The 26430-nt window shown below is 41.5% G+C and overlaps 1 pseudogene; it reads right to left on the minus strand.

The window, feature by feature from the left end:
* Positions 1-623: 623 nt before the first annotated feature.
* Positions 624-11250, minus strand: LOC130889986 (olfactory receptor-like protein HbT3; annotated as a pseudogene).
* Between the last annotated feature and the right edge of the window lie 15180 nt (positions 11251-26430).

Genomic DNA, 26430 nt, shown 5'->3' on the forward strand with positions numbered 1-26430 from the left:
GAAATGGCATTTTCATTCATATCTGATTCTGTCATGCAAATCAATAATTTTAAACTTAATTTTCATGGCTCCTGGAAAATTGCTTTTCTACTTTACACACACATACTCACGCACACATACGTACATGTACACACACACACACTATTTAGAAAAGCTTTTCTAAAAGAAAATCTAGAAGATTTTAGGTGTTTGGCCAAGTTCATCTATTGTCTTTAGCTCTAAACTCCTTTCACCTGATTCGCGTTACTGTTTGTATAGTTTCACATGACATGGGCATGCGGGACCAGATGAAATATTAGCATGCCATGCAGTCAAACATCTATTCAACTTCGTATGCAAATTCAGAGCATTTCCATCAGGAGAAGTGGGTGGAGGTCTCTCCCATCTCAAAGAGCCCAGGGTTCGATGATGAGCTGGCCTTCCTGTTCTCACCTGTGCAGCTTTGGCCTCTTAGCAAAATTCATGATTTCCAGTGGAAGCCACCGAAAATTGGGGCACTGCTTCTCTATCCACCTCTACCTGTAGCAGTCTCCCACTTGGATCCTCTTGACCATGTCCCGTTCGTCAGGCAGTCTTTGTGATTACCCTCACCAACCGTCACCCACTCAAACCTATTAACAGTACTATGTCTCCTGTTTGGTGGGGGTCTTCCCATCGCTTGTCTTAATATGCATGTGCAAATGATCAAATGAGACGCTCATGTAAACGGTCTCAGTCCTTTTCTTCACAGTCTTCTCCACAAGTCCTGTGATTGGCAACAACAACAGCATGGAAGCACAGCAGTACTGTGTACTGAACACTGATGCCGTACCAGACGCCATGCTGAATGTCTGTCTTGAGTGTCCATCATAACTTTACATACATGTTTAAAGTTGCACAAGGACTGCGGCTGGAATTTTATAGTGTCCATCTGACTTTGAAGGTCATAATCTTCCTAGGATGCTATCCTACTAAAAACATTTCATGGAATAAGAAAATGGGAGGATGGAAGGGAAGGAGGCAAGCAGGAAGGAAGGGAGAGAGGAGAAGAAGGAAGGGGAGAAGGAAATGGGAAAGTGGAAATAAGAAAAAACCTATAATTTTTCAAATTTTCTGAGAACTCAATCAAATCACCATCCTCTCCCCAAACAATAAAAAACAAACACAAATAAAGTTATGGTAGTATGAGTCCATTTCTATTTCTTGGAATTATAACTATAAAAAATAATTGAATGATTAGCAGTCATACTCTCTATCAGTGGTCCCTATCTTCAGGTAACCTTGGCAACAGTTCGCAGTGCTTGCCAGGCATGAGTTTCTTGAGTCCCCATCTCAATCATAATAAAAACCACTGTTTTTTAACCAGTGTAGTTAATCTCAGGATTGAGAAGAGGATGACTGTATGGGAAATTATACTTCTACACCAGCTCACAGCCTAGATAGTACAGAGCCAATATCCAGATATATGTGGGAGTAGGCTGGAGGGCTGGCTTGGTGGTTAAGAGCACTTGCTGTTCTTGCAGAGGATCAGAGTTCCCAACATCCATGTGGAATGTTTCACAACTACTTGTGACTCCAGCTCTAGGAGACCCAACACCCACTTCTGGCTACTGGGGCATCCTCTCGTGTGTGGCATATACTCACATAGACACACAATACGTATAAATGAAAATATATCCTGAAACAACAACAAAAATTTGAGTCCCTTTATACCTACACATATGCCAGAGTATGGAAGAAGTGCCTTCCAATGACCCCTTTGTGAGAGACACCCTCGGGTCATTGACCATCATGGAGCCATATATTCCTGACAGTACCTGATCTCCACGCCTACCTGAAGCTGCCCAGGATGCAAAAGTTGTTAATTAACCATCCAGGTTGATGTTAAGACCCCCAGAATCCAAACAGTGAAAGGAGAAAAATCGTCCTCTGATCTCCACACCACACTGAAATGTGTGTGCATGTACACACAGAGAATTAATTAATTAGTTAATTAAACTCTTTCGCCAGACCCATGAGGGATAAAAAAGGTTCAAAGGAGACAACTGGGTTGAACTAGAATGGTTCACCCCCATTCAGCAGTTCTGGTTCAGAAAACACTTGAGAAAGATCACAGCTCTTGAGCAGGTCAGTTTGATGCTGTGACTGCTTGACCTGTGAGATCTTGCTGCTCACTCTCTATGAGCAAAGGCCCCCACAGTGACCATGCCACAGTGACCATGCCACAGTGACCATGCCACAGTGACAGCCTTTTCCCAAGCCAAACCAACTCTTCTCTCTTTCCCAATCCAAATCACCCCAGAAGATAAGTGACTGAGAAAAATCAAAATAAGCCAGTTTACAAAATTTCTTCCTAAAGCGATGGAGGGCAAGGAAATAATTTGCAGACTTTAGAGCTTTACAGAGCAAACAAGCTGATCGCAGCACATCTCCCAAGGATCAGTGCGCTGTGAAATCAAGATAAGAGCCCTTGGCTGAGTGGATAAAAAGGTTTCTGATTACAAGTGTTATGCAAACTCAATTACACTTTATTTAAACAAATTTCCGTCTGCTCCTACCGTCAAAGCATAATAAATTAAAGGAGAGATGTGACCTTATGGGTTTTTTCCCCTGAAAATTATAGCCACATTTGTGCTTGTCAAATCCATAGTTGTTAACTGTGAGCATATTTCCCACCGGATTATCTCACCTAAGGAATTCCTTAGGATAATAAATAAACAACTAATGCCGTTTCAATTCTGGCTTTCTTATTGCTACTTTAGTAACTGATGCACATAAAAATGATATTAAGACTATTGCTATTACATAAATGTCATGAAAGGGATGATAAGAATATGTGCCATGTTCCATAATTGATTTTTCAGGGTTGATATCATAAGCTGGGCAGAGTTTTCACATGTGTGAAAGTTAATAAATAAACTGCTTACCACAGACACCTGTTGGAAGCCTTGCGTCTCTGGCTCTAGTGTGAGCGAGCATAGGTGTCGTCCACAACATGGGACTTTGGCAGAAGTGACTGCTGACCTTCCTGCATCACGACGGCCTGCACTACTTGGGGTCTGCTCATTGCTTTGCAAAGGAGTCAAAGCTTGTGATTTCTCCGCTTTTCTAGGATGGCAATTTATAAAGGTTCATACGCTGACCCTTAGGGAGTAGCCTAGCTGATCTCTCTCTCAGCAGCTGTCTGGAACACCTTAGCACACAAATACAAGAGCAATAGCCTAAGTAGAAGCTGTAGCAATGAAGAGCAATTAACTCTCTTGTGCATTCATTAAGGTCATGAAAAAAATCTTTCCCCAAAATGCAATGAGAACAGTGATCTCTTTTGGGACATTTGTTAGTGAGTTTCAGTCCTAAATGTACTGTTAGATTTGTGGCAGCTAAAGTCTGAAGACCTGTCTGTCCTCCTTCCTAGTGGGCATGCAAGCATGTCGGCTTATTTGATTGAATTCTCCACTGTACAAATGACTAGTAACCATGGCCAAGAGATTCAGATCTAGACTTCCTGCTATGAGCCCTGTCAGTTGGGTCTGTATATGAGCCATGGTTCCAACAGCATAGCTGCTTTCTTAGCTGTTAGTTAATCCAAGCAGGGCTACATTTTGGGTGGATGGCTTCTTTCTGTTCCTTCTCAGCAATGCCTTATACCTTATGCCAATTCTTTGTCTTTTTATTGTTCATAAAATGGTATTGACACCGTTTGCTCTTGTGAAGTTTAAAGGGAAGGAATCACGGCCATCAAATGACTCTATAGGATGCAAACAGGGAGAGAGCTGTGAGTCTGAAAACATTACAATGTTTTATTGTATTATTTTTTAATTAAAATATTAGCCAGAACTGAATGTTTGCGCAAGTCTATCTTCATTGTTGACTTGACTGGATTTGGAATCACCTAGGGGACATACCTCTGAGCCTGTGTGTGAGACAGTTTCCAGAGAGGCTTAATGGAGGGCCACACCATGCCAAGGACCCCTGTTGTGTGACACTGTTCCTGACAATAGACAAAAGTTGAAGGTGGTGAACCCATAAAGTTTTTCCGTGGGGCAGGAGGGTTATTTAGAACAATATGGCTGAGGAGCTAGTTACCAGAGCAGAAACTATTCAAAGAAAGCTGCGTCACCAAAGTCCACCCGGCATGGGTGACAAACTCATGGAAGCTGGAAAATTAGAAAGCACTGCATTGCATCCAGGCAGATCAGCAGGCTAGGAAGTGTGCTGGTTAGGGTTTTTTGTTTGTTTTTGTTTTTCATGAACTTGACACAATCTAGAGTCATCTGGGAAGAGGGAACCCCGACTAAGAAAATGTGTCTATTGGCTGGCCTGTAGGCCTGTCTGTGGGACATTTTCTTGATTAATGATTAGTGTGGGAGGGCCCAGCCTACCCGGAGTGGTGCCCTACCTGGGTGGTTCTGAGCTGTATAAGAAAGCGAACTGAGCAAACCATGAGAAACAAGCTGGTTAACAGTGGTCCTTAATGGTCTCTCCTTCAGTTCCTGCCTCCAGGTTCCTGCCTTGACTTCCCTTCATAGTAGACTATGATTGGAACATGTAAGACAAATACACTCCTTCCTCCCCAAGTTACATTTGATCATGGGGATTAACCACAGCGATAGGAAGCAAACCCGGACAGAGGGCATCTTTTTCAGGCATCTCATGTCATCTGAGCCTTTTCTAAGCAGCTTGGCTGATGTCTACTTCTGTCCGGGACTCTCTGGAAAAAAATCTCAGCAGTCTTTACAGGTTACATATTCTCAGAGAGAGAGAGAGGGGGGCCTGGTAAATCTGGTCTGTTTCAGGGACATCCTGAAGTTATTACATTGATCATTTTCTGACCTAAAGGAACTTCTTGCAGAATGGAATGTTTCACTTCCTGTTAGAACACCATTTTAATTAGTTTCCCTCCAAGATGGAGGTTTATTTCAAAGGAAATTGCTGCCCAATAACTGGGAACCCAGACAGAACAAAAAAGGAAAAATGAGAGAGGAAATCGAATATCAACACTGAGTATCAGTCTCTACTTCTAGACTATTGCAAAGTAACCAGATGCCCACGCTTCTGTTGATATGACTTCCATGCCTTAATGGGCTGTGTCCCACAAATTTGAACCAAAAATAAACATGGGCTTCACTAAGGTGCTTGTTCAGGAATTTTTTCACAGTATAGTAACTATTACAATCTCTAAAGCTCACAAAGTCTTGAACATGGAGCTTTTTCACATATGAAAGAGAAGCACAAAAATAGCCCCCCACTAAACACCTTGATAAAGGCAAATGGAACCAGCTACCATTACCTGCTATGATGGCAATGGTAACCGTTCACACACACACACACACACACACACACACTCTCACATACACTCACATGCAAAGGAAGGGTGGGAGGGAGAGACAGAGACAGACAGAAAGAAAGAAAGAGAGACAGACAGAAAGACTTTAGAAAGCAATTTGATAGTCATTTGAAATATTGATTACAAAGCTGTCACATGATCTGGCTATCCCCTTTCTATGTACAAAAGCAAACCCACTTAAGCTTGAGCAGAAATAATCGGAACAATGCTATTTATGACAGAAAGCAAGTGGAAACAGTTCAAATGCCAGTTAACTGACTAATGGAACAATGTTCTACTGCTATATGATACATTATGGTTCGACTTAAAAAGGAATGAAGTTCTGATACACATTATAACATGGGTAAAGACTGAGCACATTGTGTCACAGGTAAAAAGTCAGACAGAAAATGCCATATATTATATATTTGCATTTACATTTACATTAAATGCCCAGAATAGGCAAATTCAAAAAGACATAAAATAGATTAGGAGTTTCTCAGAGTTGAAGGATTTGGGAAACATAAGTAATGACTAATGGATAAGGGCCTTTGGGATCCAGTGTTGAAAGCACTCCAAAACACTGTTTCGTTGGTGACCCCAGGGTACACGAGTTCAGCGTGTGCAATGGACTCCAGGGAGGGGACAGAACAGCTGTGAGGAGGGCCTAAGTGGAGAAAGCGCCGTAAAACTGCATCTGGATCGCTCATCTTCTCCCACAACTAACAATATTCTAGAAAACAATGTTATCTGACCAGAGAAGCCATGTGTTTTAGTAAGCTTTCTCGGGGCACCCTTGACCTCTTTGTTTCTCAGGCTGTAGATGATGGGGTTCAACATGGGGGTCACAACACAGAAGAGCACAGACACTAAGATGTCCATGTCCAGGGAGTAGCCTTCCCTGGGTCGATCATAGTTGAAGTTGGCTGTTCCATAAAAGGCCACCACCACGGTGAGGTGGAAAGCACAGGTGGAGAAGGCCTTTCTCCGGCCCTGAGCAGAGGCAATTCTAAGGATGGCAGAGATGATGAGTACGTAGGAGCCTGCAGTAAACAGGCAGGGACTCAGGCCGATGGTGGCACTGGCCACGTGGAGACAGACTCATTGACAAAGGTGTCTGAGCAGGAGAGCTTCAGGAGCAGCGGGATGTCACAGAGAAAGTGGCTGATCTGGTTGGGCCCACACAGGGTGAGTGTGGCTGCCAGTGCCGTGTGAGTCACGGAATTCACCAAGCCACACAGCCACGAGCCTGCCACCAAGCAGACACAGACCTTTGCGCTCATGAGAAGTGGATTCTGAAGAATGGTCACATAGCTGTCATAAGCCATGGATGCCAACAAATGCTCATTGGTTGCTGCTGTCACAAGCAAAAAGATGTAAGAGATGAGATCTTCTTAGGACAAGGTCTTCTTTTTCTAGCATACCTTGACTATGGTATAGAGCATGTCTAAGAAATTCAAGTTATGGGTGAAACAACACAATGGGACGTGGAGGGAAAGATTGACTACAGACACAGTTTCCCAGAAAGTTTGCCAGTGAAACAAACGAAGACCACTAAGACCAGAAAATTTGGAAAAATGGCCCCTGTGCTTCAAGACGGCAGGAAATTATATAAGCTTTTAGCCATTGTTGTTTGGATCTCCATTTCTTTGAATTCTGTCTCAATTCAAGCGATAATTTGGAAGCAAAGATTTAGAACAGTAAGATGTGGTGGCCAACACTGGAAGAGCCCTAGATACTGCAGCTTGACTTTGAGAACAGGCTCATTCCTGTGGGGTCTTCTTTATTTTCACGGTCCATGTTGTCACCAGTCCATGAGCACAAAGGAGCAGAAGCGATGACAGATATCCTTGAAAGGCCTGTGAGCACAGCAGAGGTAGCCTTCTGGGGTAAAGCTTCAGTGAATCGGCTCAGTTTTATTCCAGAATACGGGGAATATATAGGATTGGGAAGCGTGGGGACTAAGCCTAATTTGCGTTAAGTGGCACGCTCCTATCATAAGGCTTCCTATGTGGCAGCAGGGTCTATACTATAGCAAAGCTCCTAGTACAAATCTTAGTTACCATGTGTGCTGCAGCGGGAAAGGCTTCTAGCAGGAAACTGTGCCAAGGGTGATGCTCGAGATAAGCCAGGCATCCAAGCTTAGAGATAGCTTTCAGATTCAGTCCTCAGTGCCCAGAGAAGTTCTTCCGACAAGGGCAGGTAGAGGGCAGGAAGTCTTGCTGGGGATGGAGTCTGCCATGTTGCTGAGCTTTGGAGAGAGCTGCCAGGCCACAATAGACTACAACCTCTGACCAGCAAGTTCTCCCAACACATTCCTGGATTCCCTAGCTCTGGGTTTATTCTTGTATATATTATCATGTCTATTAGCTTTTTTTTTAATCCTCTATAACTATCTAAATTCTACTAGACAAAGACTTTTTTTTAAAAAAAATTATTTAAACATTTTTTAATTTTACATAATAGCCCCAGTTCCCCTTCCCTCCCCTTCTTTCACCCCTGCTTGCCCCCCATCTACTCCTCAGAGGGGATAAGGCCGCCCTTGGGAAGTCAATTAAGTCTGGTATGCCAAGTTGAGGCAGGACCAAGACTCTCCTCCCTGTATCAAGACTGAACAAGGGATCCCACCATAGGGAATGAGCTCCAAAAAGTCAGTTCATGCACCCAGGTTAAGTCTTGGTGCCATTACTAGGCCCCCCAACAAATCAATAACCTAAGAATTTATATTAATTCACACATGCTGTACAAACTGGTTAAAAGAAAGGAAGGAAAATGAACTCAATGGCAAGGAGGAGTCCAAGTGAGCAGAAGATAAAAGGATCTTCCTTTTGTCCCACCTTTTTCTGGTTGCTGCCAAAAAATGCTACCCACCATTGGGGTGGGGCTTCCCACATCTATTAAGGTGATAAAAAAGCATTTCAGGTGATTCTAGTTTATATCAAGTTGACATAAAACCCAGAGTTATTCTTCAACTCAAATACATTTCATCCCAATCTCCTTCCAAGAGAAAAGTCACAATACCAGTTTCTGCCTTATGGACTGTGAGGTCATCGCCATGACCTCCAAATCTTGTGGACATGAGGTAACACTGCAGAAGAACATTTGCAGGTGTCATTAAGATTATTGATCATTGGTGCCTAGCCCAACCATCATCCACTAGGCTTCCTCCGGCAGCTGATTGGAGCAGATGCAGAGACCCACAGCCAAACATTAAGCAGAGCTTGGGGACTCCTGTGGAAGGAGTGGAGGAAGGACTGTAGGTGCCAGGGAGGCTGAGGGTACCAGGAGAACATGGCTCACAGAATCAACTAAGCAGGGTTCACAGGGGTTCACAGGAACTGAAACAGCAATCATGGAGCCTGCAGGAGTCTGCTTTAGGCCCTCTAGACACATGCTGTGGTTATTTGATTTGGGGTGCTTGTGAGACTCCTAACAGTGGGAAATGGGGTGTCTTTGACTCTTTTGCCTGCTCTTGGGACCCTTTTGTTCCTACTGGGTTGCCCTGTATAGCCAGCCTGGATATAACGATTTGTGCCTAGTCTTATTGCATCTTATTATGCCTTGTTTGGTTGATAGACTTGGGAGGCCTGCTCTTTTCTATAGGGAAACAAGAGAGGGGCAGTGGATCTGGGGGTGGGGCTGAGATGAGGGGAGGGAGGAGAGGCTGAGGTTGGGATATATTGTATGAGAAAAGAATTAAAGCAAAGATTTTGATCATATGACTTTAAAATACAGAGGTTATAGGCCTGGAGAGATGTCTCAGGTGTTAAGAGTGTGTACTTGAAGAGACTGCAGTTCAAGCCCAGCATTCAATCTGAGTGCCTAACAGTCACCTTTAACCCTGGCTTTACACTGTGATCGGACATGTTTGTTCTCCAAGGACATGTGTACTTGTGTGTACATACTTCTACACAAACATACACGCGTATCTACACAATTTAAATAATAAAATATAAAATGCAGAGATCGGTTTGGATTGTTTGAGTGTAACTGTGTTAGCTATTTCCAGTTGTTGTGGTGACATATGATGATCAGGAGCTACTTAGGGGAGAAAAGGCATTTTGGCTGAAGTCTCCAGAGAGATAAAAATCCACCAAGGCCAGGAGACAACGTTAGGAAGCAGGCATGGCTGCCAAAGCAAGAAACTAAGAGCTCACATCCTCAATCTCCAGCAAGAAGCAGAGAGTAAACTGGAAGTGGCACAAACCTTTAAACTCTCTAGGCCCGCCTCCGGTGACGTACTTCCTGCAACAAGGCTGCACTTCCTGAGCGTCCCCAACAGGAATGGGGACCAAGTGCCCAAATGACGGAGCCTATGGGAGCATTCCCCCCTCAAATCACAGTGACTACTTAATCAAAGGAGCATTTAAAGGCAGAGATAATTCTTCAGAGGAAGATGAAGTCCAAGATTAAATCCACACCTAGCATTCAACATTCCATTGCTAGCTGGAAATGAAAGGGACTAACCAGCCAGGCAAAGGTAGCTTTTGTCACACAACAACGAGAAACTGAATTTTTGCCAGCTTGAAGAAACTTGGAAGTGGGATCTTCCTCAGAGAGTTTTTAAACACTCTCCCTCCCCCATCCTCTTTTTCTTTCTTCCCAGTTCTACCACTCAGAAAACAAAGAGAATATAAAAAAAAAAAAGCCAAATTTATACCATTCAATTTCCTATTTAGTAGCTCCATAAACAGAGGAAGATAACCAGGGATCTGGAAACTTCAAGCAAATTTATAGCCAAAGTCATCATAACGTGTGTGTGTGTGTGTGTATGCATGCCCACGTGTGCGCACAAGTACAACAAGCATGTCATTGTACCAAAAATCATGAGTGGCGATCAGAGGGCAGCTTCTAGGAGTCAGTTCCTTCCTTCAGCTCTGGCTTTTGGCAATGAGACTCCGGTCCTTTGGCTTGGTGGCAAAGGCTTTACCCACTGAGCCGGCTGGCCAGCCAATACTGCCTCATTTTGAAACAAAGTTTAGTAGAATCATAGCCACGCCATTCACTAACTACATCCTCTGGCTGGTTATGTCACAGTGGCAGTACTGAGCACTTAAGCAAAGGACCACAGTCATCGAAAGTATATGTATTCTCACCCTACAAAGAAAAGTCCCCCAAGTCTTTGCGCAGCCTTTTGGGGGAGGGTGCTGACTTTAGTAATACTGTTTAACCTAATTTGAATTTCAAAATCTTCACTTTGTCACTTGTTAACCTTGACCTTAAGCTTTTGAATTAGCTTTGAAAGTGAATTTTGTCTTGTGTAAGATGAAATAATGTGAGATTTACAGAGTTTTTGTGAAAATTAAGTTAAGAAATGAATAACAGAGTAGTGAACTCTTGGGAGGTGCTCACTGGGGAAACACAGATTGTCCTAGGGTTTCTATTGCTACAAGGAAATAGCATGACCAAAAGGCAGGATGGAGAGGAAAGGGTTTACTTGGCCTATACTTCCACATCACTGTCCATCATCAAAGGAAGCCAGGATACGAACTCAAGCAGGGCAGGTACTTGGAGGCAGGAGCTGATGCAGAGGCTATGGAGAGGAGCCTTTACTGGCTTGCTTCTCATGGCTTGCTCAGCCTACTTTCTTATAGAATATGAGACTAGCAGCCCAGGAGTGGCCCTTCCCCATCAATCATTACTTAAGAAAATGCCTTTCAGATAGATCTTAAGGAGTCATCTTCTCAATTTGAGGTTCTGTCCTTTCGATAACTCTAGCCTGTGTCGGGTTGACATAAAACTAGCCAGCACGCATTCTGTCTCCCTATTCTGTCCCTGCTCCACTCTAAGCTTCCTGTGAGATGTTTCTCCAGCTTAAATCATTCCTACTTCTATCACCCCTTCCAGCTCCACCCAGAAGCAATAGTTCATAATTAAATCCACACATTTTTCCTTTTCATAAAACAAATATTCATGAACAACCCCTACCTTTTGTCTTGTGTCATGGTTACGCATTCTGAGCATATTGTTATATGGATTCCAGTAAGAAAGAAAGGCAGATTCATCACTGACAGTTTTCTAGTAATATGATTTCCTCTAAAAAAAAAATGGAAATATGACTCTGCAAGTCACGCTATAAAATGTTTAATAAGATTAGGGCGAGTGTCTCTTCATTTCCTCTCACAACATGCTCTCTCAGTGGGAAGCCTGAGATTGACATTTTCTGGTTCATTTCTCTCTTCCCCTGCCTGTGTCTAAATCTTCAGCAAATGTTGTTGATTCACCCTTTCAAATATACTTCAATTTATGAGTTTATTTCTATTCCTGTGATCAAACATAAATAGAATTTACAGCCTAGATCTTTTTCCTTCTTCAAGTCTCAGCTTGAATATCACTTTTTTGGGATTTTAAAGTTGTATTACGTAGGATCACATGAGGTCACATCCATGCAAGTGTATAATGTAGTGTAAACGTTCTCCATCCCCCATACTCTCTCTTCTCCTCTCTCCCTCCCATTAGCCCCCTTTGTTCTCCTAGATGCTTTCACTTCTACTATTATGCCATATGCACATATATGACTTTATGGCTTTATAAAGTTCAAGAACAGTGAGTGAGGGTGAGTTCAATATTTTTCTTGAGACTGACTTACATCACTTAATATGATCATTTCCGGTTGAATCCATTTTCTTGTAAATGACGAAGCTTTATTCCTTTCTGTGGCTGAAAGATTCCACTGTGATTATGAGCCACTTAATTTTTTTTTTTTTTTGTGTGTGTGTGTGTGTGTGTGTGAACTTACGTATGCATGTGTTCACATGTGCCTGGGGAGACTGAGGTCAATCTAGAGTGTCATTCTTCAGATGCCACCCACCTTGTCTTTTGACGCAAGTCTCTTGAAGGCCGAGCTCACTGAGTAGACAGGGCTGTTTGGCTAGTAGGTCCCAGAACCCTGTCTGTCTCTGCCTCTCCATGTCTGAGATCAGACCTGGAGACACACCATACCCTCAACTTCTTCATATAGAGTCTGGGGCTCTGACTCATGTCCTAAAACTTGTACAGCAAATACTGACTAAACCACATCCCCAGTGTCCAGCCATATTTTCTTCCCAGCTGACTCTACAAAGCTGCTCTCCCGAAGAGTGCTGTGGCAAAGGCTGATGCCCTGTCTCTGTGTTACCTTGACTTAGAACCATTTGTGTAAATACCCAGGCATGATATAGGTGGGTATATCATTTCTCTTTTGAGGAATCTCCACGGTGAATTCCACAGTGTGTACAACCCTATCAATGTGCCTGAGGCTTCCCTTTGCCCACATCCTCCCCAACACTTGTTAATCGTTTTCTTGATGACTATCATCCTGATAGGGTTGAGATGGGATCTCAGTATCATTTTTATTGCATTTCTTGAATGGTCCTTTGCATCTAATCTTTTAAGAACTGTCGATTATAATGTATTTAAAAACACCACAAACAGAAGTCACACCATGCAACAAGGCTCACATAGAAGGTTTATTTGAAGAGGAGAGAGAAGGGGGTGGAAGAGACCGGTTCCTGGGAACAAGAGCAGTGGAAAAGAAAGAGGGGGTGGTGGGGAGAAAGGGAAAGATGGGGGTTTTCAAGACAGGGGTTCTCTGTAGCTTTGGTGCCTGACCTGGAACTAGCTCTTGTAGATCCAGCTGGTCTCAAACTCACAGAGATCTGCTTGCCTCTGTCTCCTGAGTCCTGGGATTAAAGGCATGCGTCACTATAGCAAATGTCCACAGGAAGTGCTTTATTGGCTACAGTTGAGGACGTACCTCAAGGGTAGACCAAACAGATGCCTGAATCCTAACGTCCCTGCTTTTGTTTATTATAAAAAGGCGAGAAGTTAGAAAGATGTAGCAGGTGAGGCGGGTATTGGACACCGTGTTCTTGAAACCGCTTCATGCTGACGGGGGCGCGGGGGAGTGCGCAGTCTTTGCGGGACCTGAGAAAGCTGAGGTGCTGGGGTATCTGACTGTTTCATTTCAGTGTCCGGGCTCTGTGGAACCATCAGGTGCCACTTGGACCTGGCAAAATGCTATTCCAGGCGGATCCAAGTTGACTCCCTGGAGATCACAAGAACTTTAAGTTAACAAAAGGGATAAGTTTTAGAGACATTAGAAAACAACCAAAGAGAATTGAAAAATCCCGATCTTGTGGCTACGGTACTACAGTGGTAGAGTGTCGCCTTTAGTGCTCTGCCAGAACTAGACTATAGCTTCATTATTTATTTAAATTCTCTAGAAGCTTGGTGTTGAACGCTTGGCAAAGACATAAGTGCTTAGGTGTTCTAAACCAAAGTTACCGATCCAAAACATTTGAGGCTTGTTGCTTTCTTCCTCTACAGGAGATAAAATGAACAGAGAACTCATTAGAATTAAGAAGTGTACTCTTTAACCATAGTAAAAGATGGCTGCCAACCACATAGCTGCTGACATCATGATGAGGTCACCAGCCAAGACGCAGAAGAGCCACATGGGTGCTGTTTAGATCAAAAGAAAGGAAGGTTCAGTGTGTGCTAGCAAGAGGAAGCTGACTTCTCCATCCGACCCACACGTTACAGCAAACAAACAGGGCATTTAGAGAGGGAGAGCAGACAGTAAAAGAAAGAGGAGAATTCTTTCTTAGTTTCCTGACTGCTTAACCCAGGGTATACTGAGGACAGATTTGATTTGAAAGGAGTGGTCGGTGGGTCTCCAAAAGACATCCCAATGGGAGTGAGGAGCTGTAGACAGTGACACAGCTCCCATGAGTGAGCAGAGAAGTCAGACCCAAGGGGCTGCAGTTCCTAGTGTTCCAGGAATTCAGAGAAGATCAGATTAAGTAGGTATGTGAAACCACACAACAGGGGCCAGGGCTCTGAACCTGAGAGAGACACAGCCGCCTGGTACCAGGACTTTGAGAAAAGCCAGAAGGTGAGGAGAGGACTGTGCTTGAGAAAGGAGGCCTCACATCCAGGGGAACGGTCAGAGGCGGGTAGCCCCACCAGAGACCCAGTTGCCAGTATTGAACAGAAGGCAGATCCGCCAGTGAATGAGAAAGCAGGTTTGCTGTAGGCGGAAGAGAGCAGATCAGAAAGCAATATCTAAGTGGTCTTTGAGCCAGATCTGACTGCAAAGGTGGATGAGTTTAGAAGTCCTTAAATCCGGCACTGAGAGCAAAAGTTGGCCGTATAGACAATGACAAAGTTCCCATAAATTAGGCAGATAAGGGAGACCCAAGGGTCTGTAATTCCTAGCATCCCAAGAATTCAAAGAGGGTCACTTTTGAGAAGATGCAGGCTGCTCGATGATTTATCAAACAGAACAGAGGCCAAGGGCTCTTGGACCAGGACTTGAGGAGGCCAGAAGGTGAGAAAGCATGATTGAGAGATGAATCCTCACTCAGAGGTGGAGAAGATGGCTCACGAGTCATGTCAGTGTTAGATGGAGGGGCCCAGTGATCTGCTAGTTGGAAAAGTGAGAGTGTCGTATGTGGTTTCAGGGTCTTGGCATGCCTCAAACTTCCAGCAGGCCGGAGGAAGCACCAGGAGAGCCTTTCCTGATCAGGGAGACAACGTTGTAATTTTAAAAATGCTGTGGAGAGTCAGCCGTACAACAAGGCTCACCTGGGAGGTTTACTGGAAGAGGACAGAGAAGAGGCAGAAAAAGTGGCAGAGAGAGGGGCAGAGATTGGTCCCTGGGGACAAGAGTGGCAGAAGAGAAAGAGAGGGAACAGGGAGGGAGGGAGGGAGGGAGGGACGGGGGGGGGGAGGCCATATCCTGTCAGGACCCTAAGGGCAGACCAGTGCAGGTGCCTGAATCCTAACACTGTCTGCTTTATTTATTGATTGGGTTGCTTGGTTTTTGGTGTTTAGTTTTTCTAGCTCTTTGTGTATTCTAAATATTGACCATGTGTATAGCTATGCGTATATATTTATGTATGTATATGTATATATATATATGTATAGCTAATAAAGATTTCTATTTATTCTGTAGCTGTCTCTTCATTCAAGTAATTGTTTTTGGTTCATAAACTTTTTAATTTCTTTTTTACTGGAAATATTTTTTCCATACACTATAGTTTGATTACAGTTTCCCCTCCCCCAACGCTTCCCAGGTTCTCTTCTCCATCCACCTAAATCCATATCCTTTCTCTCTTTCATTAGAATATAAACAGGCATCTAAAAAAACAACAAAATAAAATAAGATAAAATAAAAACAAACAGACCAGAATAAGACAAACAAACAAACAGAAAAATGAGCCAAAGAAAAAGTACAAGAAAAACATATAAACTCAGAGACACACATATTCGCACATACAGAAAGCCCCAAAAAACCATTCTATATATGCAAAGGACATGAAGGGAGGACCATTTGCGAGTGGTTATCAACTGAAGACAGTTTCTAGTTTAGAGAGGAAGGTGCTTTTTAATTTCTTGAGACTCCATTTGTCACCTGCTGGCACTTTCAAGTCTCTCAAGTCACTCAGACAGTGTTTATCTAAACCTTGGGGAGTTTCCCTGAATTTCCTTCTGTCTTTCAGAGTCTCAGATCTTGTATTCAAGTATTGATCCATTTGAAGTTTGTATTGTGCAGAGTGAGACTAAAGAATCAAGTTTCATTCTTTTATTTTATGTCGTGCCTGCCTCTACCAGCAAGGAAGACGTAACATCGCCGGAGCTCTTCTTGCAAACAGTTTATTCAGGACCTTATTGACAGCTTCTCTCTCTTTCCCTTTCTCTCTCTCTCTCTCCTCGGGCAAACCTCTCCCAGCCCTTAAATAGGCACGGGCCGCCAACCCTGGATTGCCACATGGGCACTGTCCATAGGTCCATGCATATGCAAGCAGCTGACGATCATTGCGTGATAATAGCATAAGTCAGGCCTTAGCCATATAAGGAGCTGATTATTACAGAGAGCCACCCGCTTTCGGGATCGTGGAGGGCAGAAGCCAGCACCATCAGGTGAGGCTCCACGCAGCTCTCTATACATCACCATCAGGTGCGGCCCCACGCAGCTCTCTACAATTTTAAATGTATTTTATTTTTATTTTATGTCTGTGAGTGTTTTGCCTGCACAGACCCACGAAGATCAGAAGAGGTCATCTGATCCCTGGTACAGGATTTTAGGATGCTGGAAGCCACGGTGTGGGTGCTGAAAACCAAACCCAGATCCTCTGTAAGAGTGGCAGGTGTTGCTATAATAACCACTGAGCCACCTGTCTCTCCAGCCCCTTTTTTCTTTCTTCTGTATGTGGATAACTAGTTTTTCCAGAACCCTGTTTTTGAAGCCGCTGTCTTTTCTTTAATATGCACATCTGTTGGACGTGGTTATCAAAACTCAGTGACTGAGGCCATGTGGGCTATGTTTGGATCTTCTGTTCTATTCCATTGATTTGCAGCTTTGTTTTCATGGGAGTCCCGTGTGCTTCCATTACAATGGCTCTGCAGCGTGATGTGAGCTGAGGATGGGGATGTTCTGTCTCTGGGTTTTGTTGTGGCTGCTTTGACTCTCTAGTGACTTCTGCACTTTCATAAGAATTTAAGATGGCCTTTTGTAGTTCTGTGAATAATGCCACTAAAATCTCGAAGGAGGTTGCGTTGAATCTGTAGATTGCTTTTGGTAGTATGTCCATCTTCACGATGTTAATTATCCTAATCAATAACCATGGGAAGCTTTTCCATCTTCCAGCTACTTCTTCATTCTCTTTCTTCAGTGTTCCTAAGGTTTTATTGTAGAGATATCTTTCACTTCCTTGCTTACATTTATTCTTATTTTGTGGAGAAAATTATAAACGGAGTTGTTCTTATTTTTTTCTCAGCATATTTATTTATTTATTTATTTTTGGATTTTTCAAGACAGGGTTTCTCCGTAGCTTTTGGTTCCTGTCCTGGAACTAGCTCTTGTAGACCAGGCTGGCTTTGAACTCACAGAGATCCGCCTGCCTCTGCCTCCCGAGTGCTGGGATTAAAGGCGTGCGCCACCACCGCCCAGCAGCATATTTATTCTTAATATAAATGACGGTTGATGGCTCAGTGGTTAAGAATACTGCCACTCTTCCAAGGGACCCGAGTTCAATTCTCAGCACCCATATGGTTGATTCACAAATGTCTATAATTCAGTTCCAGGGATCTGAGGCCCTTTCCCAGCAACTGTAGGCACAAGACAGGCATGTGGTGCACAGATATACATTCAAGCAAAATACTGATACACATAAAGTAAAAATGAATAAATCGTCTACATATATGATAAATAGATAAAATGTTAGATACATAGGTAGGTAGGTAGAGATAGGTAAAATGGTAGATAGATAGATAGATGATAGATAGATAGATAGATAGATAGATAGATAGATAGATAGATAGATAGATAGATAGATGATAGGCAATAGAGATAGATAGGTTACTGGGTTGTTAGGGTTTTTTTTTTAGATTAATTTTGCATCCTGCCACTTTGATGAAAGAGTTAGTGGTTCTGTAAGTATTCTCATGGAGACTTCAGGGTCTTTCATGTATAGAATCACGCCATCTACAAATACGGATATTTTGAAACTTATATACCTTTTATTTTGTTGTCTTTTCTTATTACTCCAGATAAGATTTCAAGTATTACACTGAAGAAGGGGAAAGAAACTTAGCACTCTTTTCTTGTTCCCAATGTTGGTGGCAAGGCTTTCAGCCTTTCTCCACTTCGTGTGTTACCTGTAGGTTACCATCTGCAGCCTTGGCTGTGCTTTCCTAGTTTCTTCAGGGCTTTTATCAGGAAGAGACATTGGATTTGTCAAAAAGTCTTTTCTCCATCTAATGAAATTGTCATTCTTGAGTCCACTTATGTGGTACATTGCGTATATTGATTTGTGTACATTTCTGATGCCTGCGTTTGTGAAGTGATGCCAAGTTGGCCGTGCTGAATTTTGAACGTGTTCTTGAGTTATATGTGCAAGTATTTGGCCACCAACCAGCTCCCCAATCATGATACAGAGACTTCTTTTTAGTTATGGATGCTCAACCTAGCTTAGGCTCATTTCTAGCTAATTCTCTTTAAATTAAATTAGGCTGGTTTCATCTACCATTTGCCTAGGGACTTTTTAACTTTCTTTCTGTATGTCTTACTTTCCTGCTTCCTCCAGTGTCTGTCTGTCTGGCAGCTGCCTGACTTTTGGCCCAGGCATTTTCCTCTCATACTCCCTTGTTCTCTCTCCCTTCTTCTTTTCCTTTGCCTATATTTCTCCCCCTACCTAGTCTCTCTGCCCTCCACCCCCACCTATCCCTCTCCTGCCTAGCTATTGGCCACTTAGCTTTTCATTAGACCAGTCAGGTGCCTTAGGCAGGCAAGGTGAAACAAATGTAACACATCTTCATATAGTTAAACATACGCAGCATAAACAAATATAGCATACTTTCACATGGTTAAAGTAACATTCCGCAGCATAAACAATATAACCATCTTTACATAGTTAATATTTCACAACAGACATTTTATTGAGAAAATTTGCATTTATGCTAATCAGGTCTTGACATCCTTATTTTTAATTTTGTCTTTTTCTGGATTTAATATCAGGATGATCCTGGCATAAAGCAAGAAGTTTGGTAGTGTACCTTTCCTTTCAATTCTGAAAACTAACTTTTGAAACTGTTAATGTTTGCTATTTAAAGGTCTGGTAGAAGTCAGTAGTGGATCCACAGGGGCCCACATCTTTTTCAGTTGGGAGATACTTTTTTAAACATTGCTTTAATTTCATCACTGGCTGTTGGCTAAGCTGTTTATCTCATCTTGGTTTAGTTTTGGTAACTCACATGAGTCTTGGAATCTACTCATTTCTTTTAGATTTTCCAACTTTGTGAAATATATTTTTAAAAACTGTTCTAAGGATTTATTGAATTTCATTGCTATCTATTGTAATGTTTTCTTTTTCATGTCTTAATGTTGTTAATTTGGGTTGATTTGCCCAAGGATTTGTTCATATTTATTACCTTCCCAAAGAACTAACTCTTTAGTTCATTGATTTTTGGTATCGTTTTTTTCATTTTTGCTTCATTAATTTCTTCCCTGATTTTGTTTCTTCCTGTCCACTGGTTCTTATTTAATTAATTTCAAAGGCAGAGAGTGTGTCACAGCATATGTGTGGAGGTCAGAGGACACCTTAGGGGAGCTGGTTCTCTCCTTTCACCATGTGGGTGCTGGGGAACTGAACTAAGATCATCGTCATCCACCGATCTGTATCATTGGCTCAGTCTTCTGATCTTGAGTTTAGCTCATTGTTTTCCAAGTCCCTAACGTATGAGTAGGTTATTCCTTTGAGAGTGTCTTTTTTTTTTTTTTTTTTTTAAATATGTCAGTACTTGTTGTTAGGATTCCAGCGTTATTCTGACCTCCCCACCCCCGCAGTCCACTGGCATTCAGGCAAACACCTAGCCTGTCCAGGGGCCCCGCCACCATACGTCTTTACGTCATGTGTTGCGTGACTGTGTATGGCTCTGTAAGCATGCACAAGCTTTACCTTTTAAGGAAGCTCCACCCACTCCCAGTCTCTCTTTCCCACTGTTTCTCTGAAGGGACAGGCAGGACTTTTCTTCTTTTCTTCTTCCTCGTCCTCCTTGTCCTTGTCCTCGTCCTCCTCGTCCTCCTCCTCCCTCTCCCCCTCCCTCTATCTCTTTATCTCTCTCTATCTCTCTCCCTCTCTCCTTTCATTTTCCCATTCCGTACCCTTCCCTGAATAAAACTCCTCACGTAAGCTCTGCCTGCCTGGCCCTCCTTCTTTCTCCACTCCGCCCACTTCCTTCCCTTTACCCCGTCCTTTCATAATAGATTCCTAGTGGGGTTGTTGAGCTCTGTGGTTCATTCCTCACGCCAGGAACGTAGGTCCAGCCTGCCAACACTTGTAGCTGTGCACACTTCTCTTCTTTTTACTTTCATTCTACCCCATTGGTTTTTGTATGCTGTTTTTTCATTTTATTCAAATTCTAGGGGAAAAATTAATTTCTTTTTTGATTTCTTCAATGACTTATTCACCATTCGGTAATGTGTTGTTCAGTTTCCATGAGTTTGTGTGTGTTCTACAGTTTTTCTCACTGTTGATTTCTATCTGTATTCCATTGTAGTTAGATAGAGTTTATATTTTTTTCTTGTATTTATTGACTCATTTTGTGTCCTATTATATGATCTCTTTTAAAAAAAAAGTTCTATAGTATGCCCAAACTTGCAGTGCTTGAGTTGACTATCCTGTGTGAATCTATACTAGGTCTATTTGATCTACTATGTAATTTAACTCAGATGTCTCTCTCTCTCTTTCTCTCTCTCTCTTTCTCTCTCTGTGTGTATATTTGTTTGTGCATATTGTGTTCTATGTGCATTTGCACATATGTGGTATGTGTGCATGCATTCATGTGGAGGACAGAGGTTAATACTGGGTGTCTTTCCTTGATCCCTCCCCCCCTTATCCTTGGAGACAGGTTCTCTCACATGAGCATCAGAAATCTGGTCCTCACGTTTTCTTCACTGAGCCATTTCTCTAGCACTTCTGTTTGCTTTTTGTTGGAATAACTTGTCTATTTGATAAGAGTAGAATATTGGAAGTCACCCTATATTACTGAGTTGGGATTAATCTATGTTTGTATATTCAATAATGTGTGTCTTATGAAATTCAGTGCATCAGGGTTTGGAATTGTATGCTTAAAATTGTAATATCTTCTTAGTGAATTGTTCCCTTTATCAGTATAAATGTTGTTGACCCCACAAATAACCCCATTCCCTGCCACCACGGTCAGTTTGTTCATAGGCTCATTGGGTAGTGGCAGAGATGGCTGAATACTGAGGAAAGAGATTGACTATTATCTGCAGAAAGCATAGATAAGAAATATGGGTTGCTTAAAATGTAAGAGTTAGATAGTAATAACCCTGAGCTATTGGCCGATCATTTACAATTAATATTAAGTCTCTATGTCAGTTATTTGGGAACTGATGGGTGGGAAAGAAATGTCTGCCTACAATATATGTCATTTGAGCACCTGCATCTTTCACTCATGTACGGAGATGAGCAATGGCAAAAAACCTGTTTCTTAAGAGTATTAGTGACTGACATATCCTCCAAACCTCCTATTGTGGAGGACTAGGTTTTACAGGTAAGTTTACTCCACCATTTCTGTTTACCTGAGCTTTCATCATCACTAAGCCAAGGGCTATCAGGAATCTCCAGCTCACTCAAGTAGGCCATCTTTTGACCCATACTTCATCTAACCGACCAGATAAAACATTATGAACATCTTTGAAAACCCCGTGAGCTACAACGTTAAACCTAGAATCTCCTCAATGAGTCCATACCAGACAACTTAGTCCAATCTGGTTTTATGTTCCTTCCACCATTATCCCGCATCCTTAAACTCCATTCCCACGCATATTCACCATGCTGTAGGACAGGAACATGTTACCCACCTTGCCACCTAGGAGTTCAGAGACAGGCTAGCAGCTGCCACATCTCACAGGTCACACAGAAACCAGATCTGTACTTCTCATCTGTCATGTATCTCAGCTTATACATTAGCCAGGCCCATTGTTGTGCATAAATCCCCATCTGACTATTTATGTAAGAATGAGCTCTGGGTTTTCTGAACAAGCACTCTAGACAGACTGGCGAAGTATCTTCCAGCCTCATCTAGGGGCCTTTTCCTTCCTTCTTGTGTACATTATCTACAATGCTCCACACTTATCCTAAGAGATCCTGAGAGAAGACGCCTTGCTCTATCAAGTGAGATGTGGGTCTGCTCCAGATGCCACGCTGCTGTCAGCATTAATAAATCTTTCGTCTGGAAAATGGACAGTTGCTGTGTCTCTCTTTTGAACACATCTCCTCCCTCTCCTTCCCTAAAGTCTAACAGTAAGCAATATTACTTGATTATATAAATACATCAGCAGCACATGATTGACACTTAACAAATCATTAGTGAAGGCAAGGAGAAAAGGGAGGGAAGGAGAGAGGCACACAAATCAGGTCATGATGAATGAGGGGCTTTGAGTAATACAAGTAAAAAAACCTAAGCACCCAAGGTGGCTCAAAACTGCAACACAAGATGAAAAAAAGAGTTAGGTCTTGACTAGAACTTAAATAGTTCACATCATGAGTTACCTGTGCTCTCCATACTACTAGAGGTGTCTACTAACTTTAGGCAAGTTGGACAGTCAATTCCAAATGCTCCCAAACCTAGTAGAGAAACTTGTATTTATATTCTGTTTTCTAGAACCTCTCATGGTATTAGTCTGAGTTTCTTAGAGAAAATAACCGATAGTATGAATATGTACACATATCTATTAGAAAAGGGGACTTGTTAGGCTGGGTAGTCCAACAGTGGCCATCTGCACCCTGGGAAGGATGAGAACCTGCTAGATATTTATTGTACCATGTTGAATGGCACTGGAGGGAGGGTTGGAAGATTTCTGGAGAATTTCTGCTTATCAGTCCACAGCTGAAGGCTGAAGAAGATGAGTTCGGATGCCATTGGTGGATGGCAACAGCCATAGCAAGACAGATGCACTCAGCGGGGGAAGAAAAGGTAATGCTACCAAGCTTTCAGGTTTTTACCCATTTGAGGAGAGCATTCTCTCCTGGGCAAATCCTTCCTGCAAATGTTTTGAGACCTGCCCAAAGGCATGTCTCTGAAATGATTTCAGATGGAATCAACATAACAATCAAGATTAAGCATTGCAGTCCATTAATATTCAAAGTTCCTATCATTTCATTTTTATTTTATTGTGTTGAGTTCTCCCTATTCCCTCACTAGTCTTCCAGCATGTTCTTTTCTGTAGCCTCATAGATGAATTAATATTTCTCTTTAGTGCGAAGAGTGCCTTCTATATAGCTGGTTTAGTGATCATCAATTCCTTCAGTTGACTTTTAATTATAAAAGGATCTTTCTCCTTCAGTTATAACAATAGGAATCTGTGTTGGCTGTTATTGTCTTACAGAATTATAATCCATCACTCTATACTTCCTGGCTTTGATGGTTCTGTTGAGGATGTCTCTAACTCTGACAGTTTTGCATTTATATAATATTGTTCAGTTGGAGCTTCCAGATTGCCCCTGCATTGTCTTGGAAGCCCTGTTCCCTCCCTTTTTCTCTCTCTCTCCAAACCCTGACCACTCAGAGAGTCTCCAAAGGAAGCAAAAGTGCCAAAAAAAAAAAAAAAGCCCAGTTCTGCTTTCTTGATAGCTATTGCAAACTTCCTCCCCCGAAATTGTGAGACCCCCAAGTCCCTGCCTAAGCTTTCAGCTTGTGACTATACTTGGGCACCAACCCAGCTTGTGGTGGACATGTTATCACCCTTCACCTACAGTCTATAAAACTTTCCTGCCCTGGCTCAGGTGCCGGACTCCTCCGGCCTCTGTCTCTGGGATGAGAAAACCCATCTAGGAATTGCTCTCCTCAAGATTCCTGTTATGCTTTTTCAATTCAGCTTGATCTGGTTTACTGCATTGGCAGAGAAAGTTATTATGGGGGGCAGTAAACCTATTAATTATTTGATATTTTCCTCTTACTGTTTTCAACATTTTTCTTTGTTCTCTGTGTTTAGTGATTAAATTATAACACGTTGGAGGTCCCTCAAGGTCATGTTCATATAATGTTCTATGTACTTCCCAACTCTAGAATGGTTTTGTCTTTCTCTAGTTTGAAGTATTTATCTGTTATAATTTTATAAAATATGTGTTTTATGCCTTTAGCCTGATGTGGGTTTTTTTGATTTGCAAATTTGGTCTTTAAATAGTGATCTATGGAATCCATGTGTTATGTTTATATTTTCTTATTGTTTATCTCTGTTGATGTCTCAATATTCTAATTCCTCTGTCTTATCATCTGTCCTTGATATTTTGTTTTCCATTTAGTCTATCCTATAGGTGAGCTTTCTACTGAGTTTGTTATTTGACTAAGTTTTCTTCATCAAAAATTTCAATCTATTTTCAGTATTCCTATTTTTTATTCTATTTCAGTTTTACATCCTACATTGACTTTCTTTTTCAATTCAGTTACTTGTATTTCTTTTAGCTCATTTTGTTTGTTTGGATCTTCTTTGTTTTCATTAAACATTCTTATGCTTTTTCTTTTAAATACCTTGTATGGGGTTTTATCTAATTAACTCTCACTGGGAACCATTCCTGTGAAAATGGTAGTTTTGAAGGGGTCATGCTGACTTGATTTTTCATGTTTCTTACATTATTGAATTGAGTCATATGCTGTTATTTCATTAATTGGATTTTTATTAGGTATATTCATTCAGTTAAAGAATTTACAATATTTAAGTTAAGGGACAAGGTTGTGATAGTGTGTGTAGTCCAGAAGTTAAGCCCTGAGACCATATACTCCGGGCACCTAGAATGACCTCTATTTTACTCACAAAATAGACTATTAACTGCAGAAGCAAAGACAATTGATGCGAAGGTCCACTATGTGTATGTCCCATTAGTCAATTAAAAGCAGTGTTCTTGCTAACATTGGTAACATTCTCAGGGAACAAACAAGCAAGGGCAGTACAATTTATAATAAGACATTAGTTATTAAGATTGTAAGTGAAAGGAATATGGACTGGGTAAAAATGGTATTAGGTATTAGATCAATTAAGTTAAGAAATCAAGAAGAAAAAATTACCCAAGAAGAGAGAGTTGGGAGTCTATTATGGACCAGAGAATTTATTATTAAAGATTTTTAAGTTTCTTGAGGTCATAGTTAAGAAATAAAAACAAAAAGGATACAAGGAGGCGAGAAAAAGGGAAAGAGGTAGGAAACGAGTTTTTGTCTGAATAATTTGTCTATTGACAAGAATAATGGCATCACCCACTATTACTATATCAGGACCTATCCATCTCTGATTTTACCATAGTTCTCATTTTATAAAACTAAATCTACTTATGTTCATGTTAATAATTGGTATCCATTCTTGGTGGGTTTTTCTTATGTTCATCTGTAATGACCTTCTTTTTTTCTTCAAAATAATTCTGGATTGAAATTTGCTTTCCCTGATAGGAAAATAGCTACTCTCACCTGCCCTTAGTTTCCACATGCATGGCATATCGGTTACCACCATAAACCTTCAGTCTCTGTGTGCTTTTGTGCATCCCTTGTCGCTTACAAGGGACTAACGGTTGCTTTTTTTGTGTGTGTGGGGGGTCTAAGCTGGTCTGCATGTTTTAAAGAGGGTTGAAATCATATTTTAGGGTTATTATTGAGAGCTGTTTGCAGATTTCTGGAATTCTTTTTTCCTTCTTTTCCTGGTTTGTAAGAATACTATTTTTCTGCCACTGGACACCTTGGCTTCTCCCCTAGTTTATTCTTTTTTATTCATTCATGCATGAAATTCATTTTTTCTGTGCTCTTGTTTTGGTGACTTTTTTCCTGCTCTGTGTATAGAATTCCCTAAAGTATCTTCTATAATGGTAGGTTAGAGGTCATAGATTGTTTTAATTTGTAGTTTTCTTCAAAGTCCTTATTTATTTACCAATTTTAAAACACTTTTTATGGGTATAATTTGGTCTGTTAGAACTTATAGCAACAGGGAAGTCTGGTGTGATTTGAATTTATGCTAATTTTTAAAGAAATTGACATTTTCATCTAGCAGTTTTCAATTTTGTTCATTTGTTCTATAGTCTTAGCATTTTGACTATGGTATGTCTTGAGGGAATTTCTTCTTTGCTCATGTCACTTGGGGTTCTAAATGCCCCTTGTATTTTCAAGTGCATATTTTTCCCATGGGTTTAGGAAATCTACTCTTCTTTCGTTCCCTACACCTTTAGTTTGTATATTAGCTCCTTCTTCTATCCTACAGGTTCTTAGTTTTGCTATGATGACCAGTTCTAAAATTCTTGAATGTTGTACTCATACTTGATTTTTTTTAAATCATGGATTAAAATTCAATCCATGACCATGGATTGAAACTTCAAGAACTTTAAACCAAAGTAACTTCCCTATTTTAAATTGATTAGCCGGATACCTCATTACAGTAATGGAAAAATGACACCCACATTTAGAATTTTCAAGTATTTAAAGAACTGTAGCTCTGAATCCAGTCATCAAAATTAACTCTTTAACAACAAAGGGGAAATCAAGACATTCCCAGATGAAGGAGCACTATGAGACTTTATCACCGGAAGAACTAATTTTTTTTTAAATATGCTTTTTATTTATTTTTAAAATTTCATACC

This window comes from Chionomys nivalis, chromosome 18, assembly GCF_950005125.1.
Source record: "Chionomys nivalis chromosome 18, mChiNiv1.1, whole genome shotgun sequence".
Taxonomy (NCBI): domain Eukaryota; kingdom Metazoa; phylum Chordata; class Mammalia; order Rodentia; family Cricetidae; genus Chionomys; species Chionomys nivalis.